The sequence below is a fragment of the Pteropus medius genome, unplaced genomic scaffold (genome assembly GCF_902729225.1).
Source record: "Pteropus medius unplaced genomic scaffold, Ma_sr-lr_union100, whole genome shotgun sequence".
Taxonomy (NCBI): Eukaryota; Metazoa; Chordata; class Mammalia; order Chiroptera; family Pteropodidae; genus Pteropus; species Pteropus medius.
Genome location: NW_024346667.1, coordinates 380,013 through 388,575, shown reverse-complemented (window position 1 = coordinate 388,575; position 8,563 = coordinate 380,013). Strand labels below are relative to the sequence as shown.

Here is an 8,563-nt window from a genome sequence, read left to right as displayed (position 1 = left end):
CCCATCACCTTGTCAGCTCTTCTCCGGTTTTCAGTATGGGAGGGGTTAACGGGGGCTTTCTCCAGGAATGCTGTGACAGGTTGCCCACATCCCCCTTCAGGAATGAAGAGTTTATTTCCTCACCCGCCCTGAGTGGCTGCTGATGGGGACTCTCCGATTTCAGCTCCCTCTGGGGGTTGCCTCAGCTGAAGAGAGCTGCCTTGCCCACTTTTCTGGGTGGGCCACAGCCGGTGACTGTGGAGTATAAAGGCCCGACCACCTCACCCTAACTTGGACAACCCTGAAAGGCCACCCAGCTCCAGAGCTCCCCGAGGGGTTGGCCGAGGTCTATGCTGAGACTACAATGCCACTCAAGGTCTCCCTCTGGCCACTCGTGCTTCCTTCCCCTCCCCGTGCAGGGGGTGATCCCGAGAGCACCCCTTAATGTACATCCTACCTCAGTGTTGGCTTCTCGAGGAGCCTAACCTGGGACAGCCTTCGGATTCAACCCCCGTGAGAACAGAGTACAGATATGTGTACGTCAATTCACGAAGAGGGACTGACTTCCAGGAAAGCAAGGATTTGGTTTTAACCTGACAGGATTTGTCAACGAGAAGGAGGGTTGTTTACTCATAGGTGGAGGAAGCAAAGAGGCTCACAGATGTCTTCCTACCTCAAACCCTTGTCTGAGAAAGAGGGAGCCTCTGTCGCTCAGGTTTAGGTCTGATTCACATGGCCGCCCCTATGGTGGAGCTAGATTTATTGATAAGGGATCACGGTGAGTTGCCATTACACCTGCATCTAAGGGCATATATTATGATTTCACATCCACCAACCCCTTCTGGTTACTGACCTCCTGGAGGTCAGCCTGAGGGAGGATCGTGTTCCACTGTGGTTCACGTGGCAGATCTAATTTTTGTTGGAAATTAATGCTTTGCGATTCTCATTTTATATATGATCGTTATTCCTCGTCGTTATTTCTTGTTGACCTCTGAGAGAGACCTGGGTCCACTCTGCGAGAGACCATTAGGCTGCTGGCCGAATGGACTGGCCTTTTGGGAGAGAGCCCGCTGACCTTTCTCTGGAACCAACACACTAACTTCCTGTGCTCTGAGCAAGCTGGATTTTTTTTCTTTGAAAGTCCACACCCATATTTCTTTGTTTGGACCGATCCATCCTTTACATTAGAGGCTTAAACTTCACCTGGCTGGCTTTTATTAAACTCGTAAACTAAAAGTATTTTAAATATTGTTTATGTTCAGGGGATGTGGCGGTCATAATCTAATGCATCTTTTCAAAAGACTCTTTTTGGGTGGGGGCATAAGCAGCAGTTTAGAACAAGCAGCGTATCAGAATGCTAGGTGAGGGGCTGAGGGCCGGGTAAGCTGGGATCGACTTCTAGCTCTGCTGCCGAGTGGCTGTGTGGGGAGGTTACTTTCCTGCTCTTTGCCTCAATCTCCTCCCCAGGCTGTTGGCAGGGAGTGTGAGTGAAGGGTCTAGAATCGTGCCCAGCACGTGGAAAGCACTCAGTAAGCGAAAGCTCTGTTATTATAGAAAATAGGCTCCATGATAATTGCTCACGTTGCAGCCATTTCTGCAGTGCTCCTTAGCTTTGCACCAGGGGTCTTGGATGCTTTTTAAGTGCTAAAATAAATGAAACCTCCATGCGCCCATCCGGAATAGATTTTCAATTTCATTTATAACAAAAAGCGGTAAAATATTTCTTAATATGTCCCCAGGTTAGAGCGTCAGATCTGGCCGAGGAGCCAGAGCAGCAGCGTCTATGAAGAGACGTCGGTCGCCAGCAGCTGAGAGAATTCTCCAGCAAATGTGCAGATGGGGTAAGTTCAGAGCACATGACATCATTTTCCCTCTCCATCTCTTCCCAATTGCATTTTTAAAAGCAATGCAGTTAATTTTCGGGAGTATTTTAAGCCCAAATTGGATCTCGTGTTGTAAACACTGCAGAACCCGAGAAAGATCTTGTTCACAAAAGCAAGTTACTGAATTCCCTCAAATCTGAATCAGACCTATAGAATCCAAACTCAGATGAAGTACACGCCCACAGAATTCACCCTGGTTCATTTCTGCAGGATTAAAGTAAACGCAGGCGGCTCTAAGCTGCCGGCAGCTCTGTGACCATGGCATCTAATTGCAGCCGCCTTTCAACCTTGAGCAGGTCACTGGAGGCGCCATGATCTCAGGGATAATTTCTCTTGTATGTATTTCTGTGGTGTGATATATAATCCTGCACTGAAGAGGGTCCTTGTGGGTGTCAGCGTCTGTTCCTACCTGTAATAGAATAAAGAACTGGCAAATAAATAGACGATTCTTCTTATCTATCTCTTTTGTCTTGCATAATGGGAGCGGAGGAACGTGCCTACCTCTGTTAAGGCAAAGGGGATTTCAACCCATGAACGACTCTGGGTTTGCTTTGCGTCATGACTGGACTCCAGCGCATGCGCAGATGCTTCTGAACTCTTAACCACTCTGTAATGACAGCGTTGAATAGCCAAGGAACTGTTTTTCATTTTGCATCTTAAACCCGGCTTTCTCTGCTCACTCTTGAGACAGCTAAATATTTCAAATGGCATGGAGTAAAGAGATCCGAAGAAGTGATTGCGCTGTCTTGAGATGCAGGAACCACGGAGGGTGAAGAACTCATTTTGTCTGTGTCTGAACACATTCAAAGCCCTCTGCTAACGTGTGGATGGCCAGGCGGTCTACAGGGACTTACGGGATAACACCTAGCACAGCAGGTCTCGAGCAAAACCCTGCTCTAACATTTCAGGCGTGCACTTAGAAGGGACAGGGTCTCTGCCGTCCTGACTTGCTTGACAGCCTGTTGCTTTTGCCACACCTCCCGCTCCCCACCCCCCATCCTGCCTCAGGCTTTTTGAAGACTTGAAGTATTGAGTGATAAAATCCAGACGGTTAAAAAATATTCTATTGCTTTATATCTTTAATATCCTTGAGATGAATCACTTACAATAGGGTAAAGCCAGTTTGTTTTGGTTCCCAAGCTGGCACATGTTAATTTGCATTATTGGGTTATAAAGGCGGCCAAAGAATAAAACTGAAAAAATACCTACCTAAGGCAGGCATTTTTCCCCCGTGCTCCCCGCCCCCCAATGCCCAGCACCCAAGGTTGCATCGCTGTGGGTCCACTCATGGCGGCTCTCTGCCCGGTCACGCAGCAAGACCAGGCAGGATGCGTCTCCGCACCTCCCAGCTCCCTCCTCTGAGCTGCCTTTTCTCCTCAGCATCTTCCTCTCTGTCAAGGCTGCATTGCACACATACCTCCCCCGCCTATGGAATCCATTTACTCCACTTTCTTTTCATGATGCTCCCCTCCACTTCCTTTCTCTTTTCCAATCATTATGGAACCTACATAGACAGATAGCCCCCATTTACCTACATAAGCTATTATGTAGGTAAATATGAGAGTCCACTGAAGAGGTCAGCCATTGTGGAGAAAAAAAATTGTGGAGAAAATGCTACTTCAAGGGGGAGGTGGACCTTGAGCATCTTCTAATCAGGTGGGAGGGATGGTGTTGGCCGACGGAAGGAGGAAGAAGATACTGTGTTGATGAAGATGGTCCAAGGGATGAGAGTTATGGTCCGAGAGGTCTGGGGTTATAGCCCGACCTGCATTTAGCTCTGTGACCTTGGGACAATCACCACAGCTCTCTGAGACTCAGGCTTCTTGCCTGTGAGATGAGGGCCAACATACGTGGCTTCCGCTGTGGTTGTAAGGATCATAGTTACTTAATTCAACAGATAGCGATCGTTACGGGCTGAGCACTGGGCCGGGTGCTGGAATGAAACGGGCCTGGCCTCCGCCCTTCAGGAGCTTCCAGGAGAGATGGACAAATAAGAGAACAAGCATTTAATTAAAATTGGATTGTGAGCCATGAAGGATGCAGACAGTAATGGTGTGGATGGTTTTCACAGGGCGGTCAGCAAGGGTTCCCAGGAGAGCGGCAATGTCTGTGTGGCTCGTCACAGCTCCTGGCACAGGGTTAATGAGCTCTTAGGAGCTTATTTTATCCAAGGGACACTCGCACGAGAACAGGAGGACTGGGGAGGGGCTGTGTAAGAAAGCCGAGTGTGGTGCCCAGGGGGGCTGTTGTGTCAGCGGACGTTCCTGCTTTGCCATCACGGCCTTTTTCTTTCTACCGTGGCCGGTTCACATACAAGCGTCAGGAGGAGAGGGAATTTGCTGGTTCGTCACGTGTCCTCGGCCAAACACCCCTCCGTCCCCTTAGCTGGCCGTTCACTGTCGCGATGAGCGGAGAGCGCGCCAGTAAGAACCTCAAGCCTTGGGAGGCCACAGCCTTCGTGGTGGGGACGAGGTGGGGACCTCGATGACGTGGCTGCTGGGCCTTGGTCGTCGAGCTCTCTCTCCAGAGCTCAGGGGAGAGGCGGGAACAGGGCTGGTATCGTCTTCTCTCAGGAGAGGAGGAGGGACACGGAGGCACAGAGGCACCGGCTAGAAATTCCGTGGGTGGAGTCACACGGGTCCTTGTCGCCAGGGCAGCGCATTAACCGCCAGACCAGGCCGTTGGCGTTGGCGGGATTTCTGGATGCCACGCCCCCTTGGCCTCTGCTCTGTCTTCTTTTTCCCTCCCAGGCGCATGCGCCCCCCGCTCGCAGCCAGGCTGCGCCCCTGGGTCCTGTCTGCGCCTGTCGTCACCTCCCCACCTGGGCTGGGCAGGTTGCACTCTCTTCTCCCGACAGGAGAAGAGATATTTTCTTGGCAGCCATACCTTCTTCATCAGGGAGCTAATCTAATCTAAGGAAGTCAGAGGTCAAATATTTTAAAAGGCCGATCTTCGATTAAGCCCAGGCTATAAGCAAAAATGATGCGTGGTTCAAAAGGCAGGGGAATGTATTTTTTTGGAAGGTGTAGGGCACCAGGATAGGAAAGGATGAATGGCTGGGATTTTGCACTGAGTTTCCAAGAGACCTTGCGGAAGGTGGATTAATTCCTTGGTCAAAAGTGGGCGTGGACAATGCCGAAAGGCCATCTGGAGGGGCCTGGGGCCCTGGGAGCTGCAGGTGAAAGGTGGTGCCGGCAGATCAAAGGCTCACTCAGCGGATGATGATTATTTTTGCATTTGGTTAAGAATTGACAAATTAATTGCTGAGTCCATTGTCAGAAAACAGGCAACCCATGAGACATGATTGTAAGCAATTTCTCTCTGTTATTCCTAAGGAGACTGACACCGTCCTGTCTTCTACATTTGCTGCTGGGAGGGAGATCCGGGTTTTATCTATTCTGATTCTCTCGCTCAGAGAGTCCCTTCTTCATTACCCACCTCCTCTCCTTTCCAAATACCCTTACTCCTGGCCGGCTCTCACGATATCGTTAAGCTAAAAAATAAGAAAACAAAAACTGAATCGAGAAACAAAACCAAAGCTTTGGGAAGGGGAACTTGAAATACCGGAATCGAAAGCTTCCAGGAGTTGGGTATTTCAGCAGGGTTTGGAAAAGACCCAAACACTCCTTGAAAAACATTTAGCGTGTTTCTCGCTTTCCAATACTGCAGATGAACGCACTTGTGCATCAGTGGGGTGTCCAGCGTCTTGATCATGACAGAGAAGGGTGTCCCATGTCCCCTCTGGCTGGGCTCCCGGCCTGTTCTTCCCACACTGGCCCAGAGAGAGTGGAGATATGAGTCTAGTTTAAAGGCAGGGTTTTCTACGGCAGGCCAGACACCCTTTCCCGCCGGTGAGGGCCTGGGTGCTGTCCTCCCGCTGTGGGTGGGGTGGGAGCGGGGGTGGGTGAGGCCCCTGTGGGACCCCTGGCCACAGCCCGTCCTCGGTCTTCTGTGACTGGGATGCACACGTCTTCCGCTTTTAGGGACAAGATGAGTTCCGGTTCCTCTGGCCGACACGGGCATCAGGAAATCCATTTTAGTGGATTTAGCTTCCTCCCTTATTTTGAAACCCGTTTCTGTGTGAATTGCCTGCTATCTGTTAAATCGTGAAGATCAGACGAAATGGTGCAAACGGTGAGAATGGCCGCCAGGCCCGTTGGCAGGGGTGTGCATCATCACTCCAGTGTATTCTGTGAGGAATCCTTACTTTTACTTTAAAAAAGGAAATGTTCAGTGGATTCTTTTTCTTGCTGGGAGTTGGCTCCCCGCGCTGTAAAGTGTGTGTCAGATTCTAGTTGTGCCCCAGCAGCGTCGATTCTGAGTGTTTGGCCACTGCCGTGTTGTCAAGTTTTGAAACCCGGAGAGCGGCCATCATAATTCTTTTCAGAAAGGACCCGGACACTGTATCAGTTTCCTCTTGCCGCTGTGACACATTACCACAGATATAGTGGCTTAAAAACCCACACTTATTATCTCATAATTTTGGAGGTCTGAAGCCCAGCCATCGTGGGTTTCAGGGGGCTAAAATCAAGTGGTCGGCAGGGCTGCATTCTTTCTGGGGCGTCTGGAGGAGAACCTGCTTCCCGGCCTTCACAGCTCCTGGGTGGACACCCCGCTTCATGGGCAAAGCCAGCAGCAGCACCCCTCCCACCCCGCCTCCATCACAGCCTGTCCTCTGGATGACTCTCCCGCCCCTCCCCCGAGAGAGACCCCACGACTACCTCGAATCCACCCGCTAATCCGCAATGATCTTCCAGTCTCAAGGTCCTTGCCTTAATCACCCCTCCAAAGTCCCTTTTCACCATGTAAGGTGACGTATCCATGGATTCCAGGGGTGAGGATGTGGACACTTGGGTGGAGGGGCGGGAGGCGGGCGGAGGGTGGCACGTTATTCTGATGATCAGAAAAGAACAGTAGGCAAAAGCGATTAGAAAAATTCCAGTTTTTCTCAATAAACAACATTAACACATTTTAGGTCCCCCAATACTTTTTTGGAAACAATTGTTTTTAGTCCCCCCCACAGCTTGAAAATGATGAAAACATAAATTCCAGTTCAACTGTACTTTTTGCGATTTATTTCATGTGTATTATGGAAGCATGGTAGTTTCGTAAGATGAAAAAATTTACTTTCTAATCTCCTTTTAAAGGTCAAGTGGCAAAGAGAACTAGTTTTAAATGTGAGTTACACACACGGAGCAATTAAGGAGCGAGAGAGAGTAGTATGGATTTTAAGATGTGACATGGGCCAGAGGCAAATGGAGAATTGACTAAGATATTAGCTGATTTAGGAAAATTCAAATCCTACCTCTGGGAGAAGACTTGGATCATATATATTTATTGTAATTAATTAAAAAAAAGCAACAACCCTTTCTTCTAAACAGTTTTATCATTAAATTTGCAATTTGTTTCTCTTTGCAGCCAGACATAAACACCGAGAGCCAGCCTCTGAGGTAAATTCTCTGTCCTAGGCCTCTTTGTTGTCAGCGGGCGATAATGACTTAGAACCCACTTTCACGGTTGTATGAAAATTCTATATTAAGTTAAAGAGTGTGCTATAAAATTCGATCTGTCTCCCAGAACAAACAGACGTGACGTGGGCCCAGTCTCCCTCCTCCGAGTAAGCGCCAAGGCTCTTTCCTTAGTGTCATTTGTGCGGTGAGACCCCCCCTCCCCTGCCTCTGCAACCATGGCTCTTGGTCCTCAGCTTGACCACCGGGATGTTTCTGGGCTGCCCTCCGCCTGCTCTTCCTCTGGCGTGGGCAGGAGGGGGATCTCTCTTCACGGCTGGTTTCTCTGGAGAACCAGCCAGGTAAAGCCGGGGCTCGGCCCTCCCCACACATGGGCTGTGAAGCTTCCAGAATCTGCTTCTTTGGCTCCTTCTGCTGGTGAATGACTGATCACTGAGCGGATGGGCAGCAGAGCTGATAGGCCCTCTCTAATCCTCACATCGATTCCTTTAGGCGAAAACACAACCCTCCTGCATCCCTTGCTGTCTCCTCTGTGGCTGAGTCAGGCAATGAAGGGAAACAATGAAATACAACCTGTTGGTACTGGCACCTGTCCAGTCGCTTCAGCCTGCGCGGAGACAGTCTGTGCTGGCACCTCGGCCGCTTGGCAAAGACCTGAGCACACTCCATTCTCACCATGACCTGGAACGGGACCTGATGACACGTGGCCACAAAATGATGACAGAAAGAGGCAGAGAACAATGGCTCAGGGGAAAGGGAGGGAAGCAGGAGGTAGGACCAGGAGCAGCCATGCAGTTCAGAGCGGGTGAAAAACAGTGCTAGTTGCTCGGATTTTTTTTTTTCCTTTTCTTTTTTTTTTTTTTTTGGCTCATTTTTGTCAGTTCCTTATCTATGAAGGCAGAGAGCTGTGAGGTACTCTCAAGGCTGATTTTCTTCTGATTTAGTGAATGTGTCTGTTTCACGAATCATTTCATGCTACTTACTGACGGGGCTTTTCAAAAGAATGGTTTTGGTGTAAGAAATACAATTAGAAGTTATCATCAGCAGTGACCAAGTGGCATTTATAATTTGGTTGGCTTTTCCCATGGTTTTCTGGCTGGAGAGTGCCTTGTACTGCTGATCGGTACCCTTTAATTTTGTAGAAAATCAAGGAAATGTATTAATTGATAGGTATACAATTACTCTAGAGCTTTATGATGTCTGAGAATTCCTGAATTGGAAAAACCTAAATGG

The 8,563-nt window shown here is 49.3% G+C and overlaps 1 long non-coding RNA gene across 3 annotated transcripts in view; it reads left to right on the top strand.

The window, feature by feature from the left end:
* LOC120613212 (uncharacterized) overlaps window positions 1-8,563 on the top strand; it is a 406,248-nt gene that overhangs the window by 167,725 nt on the left and 229,960 nt on the right. Inside the window, exons 6-7 of one of the 3 annotated variants that reach the window (XR_005655614.1) lie at window positions 1,719-1,820; window positions 2,550-2,893. This is a non-coding gene — a long non-coding RNA (uncharacterized LOC120613212). Of the gene's footprint in view, window positions 1-1,718; window positions 2,523-2,549; window positions 2,894-8,563 lie in introns of those variants that run through there. The other 2 variants (XR_005655613.1, XR_005655612.1) reach the window with 2 other exon arrangements.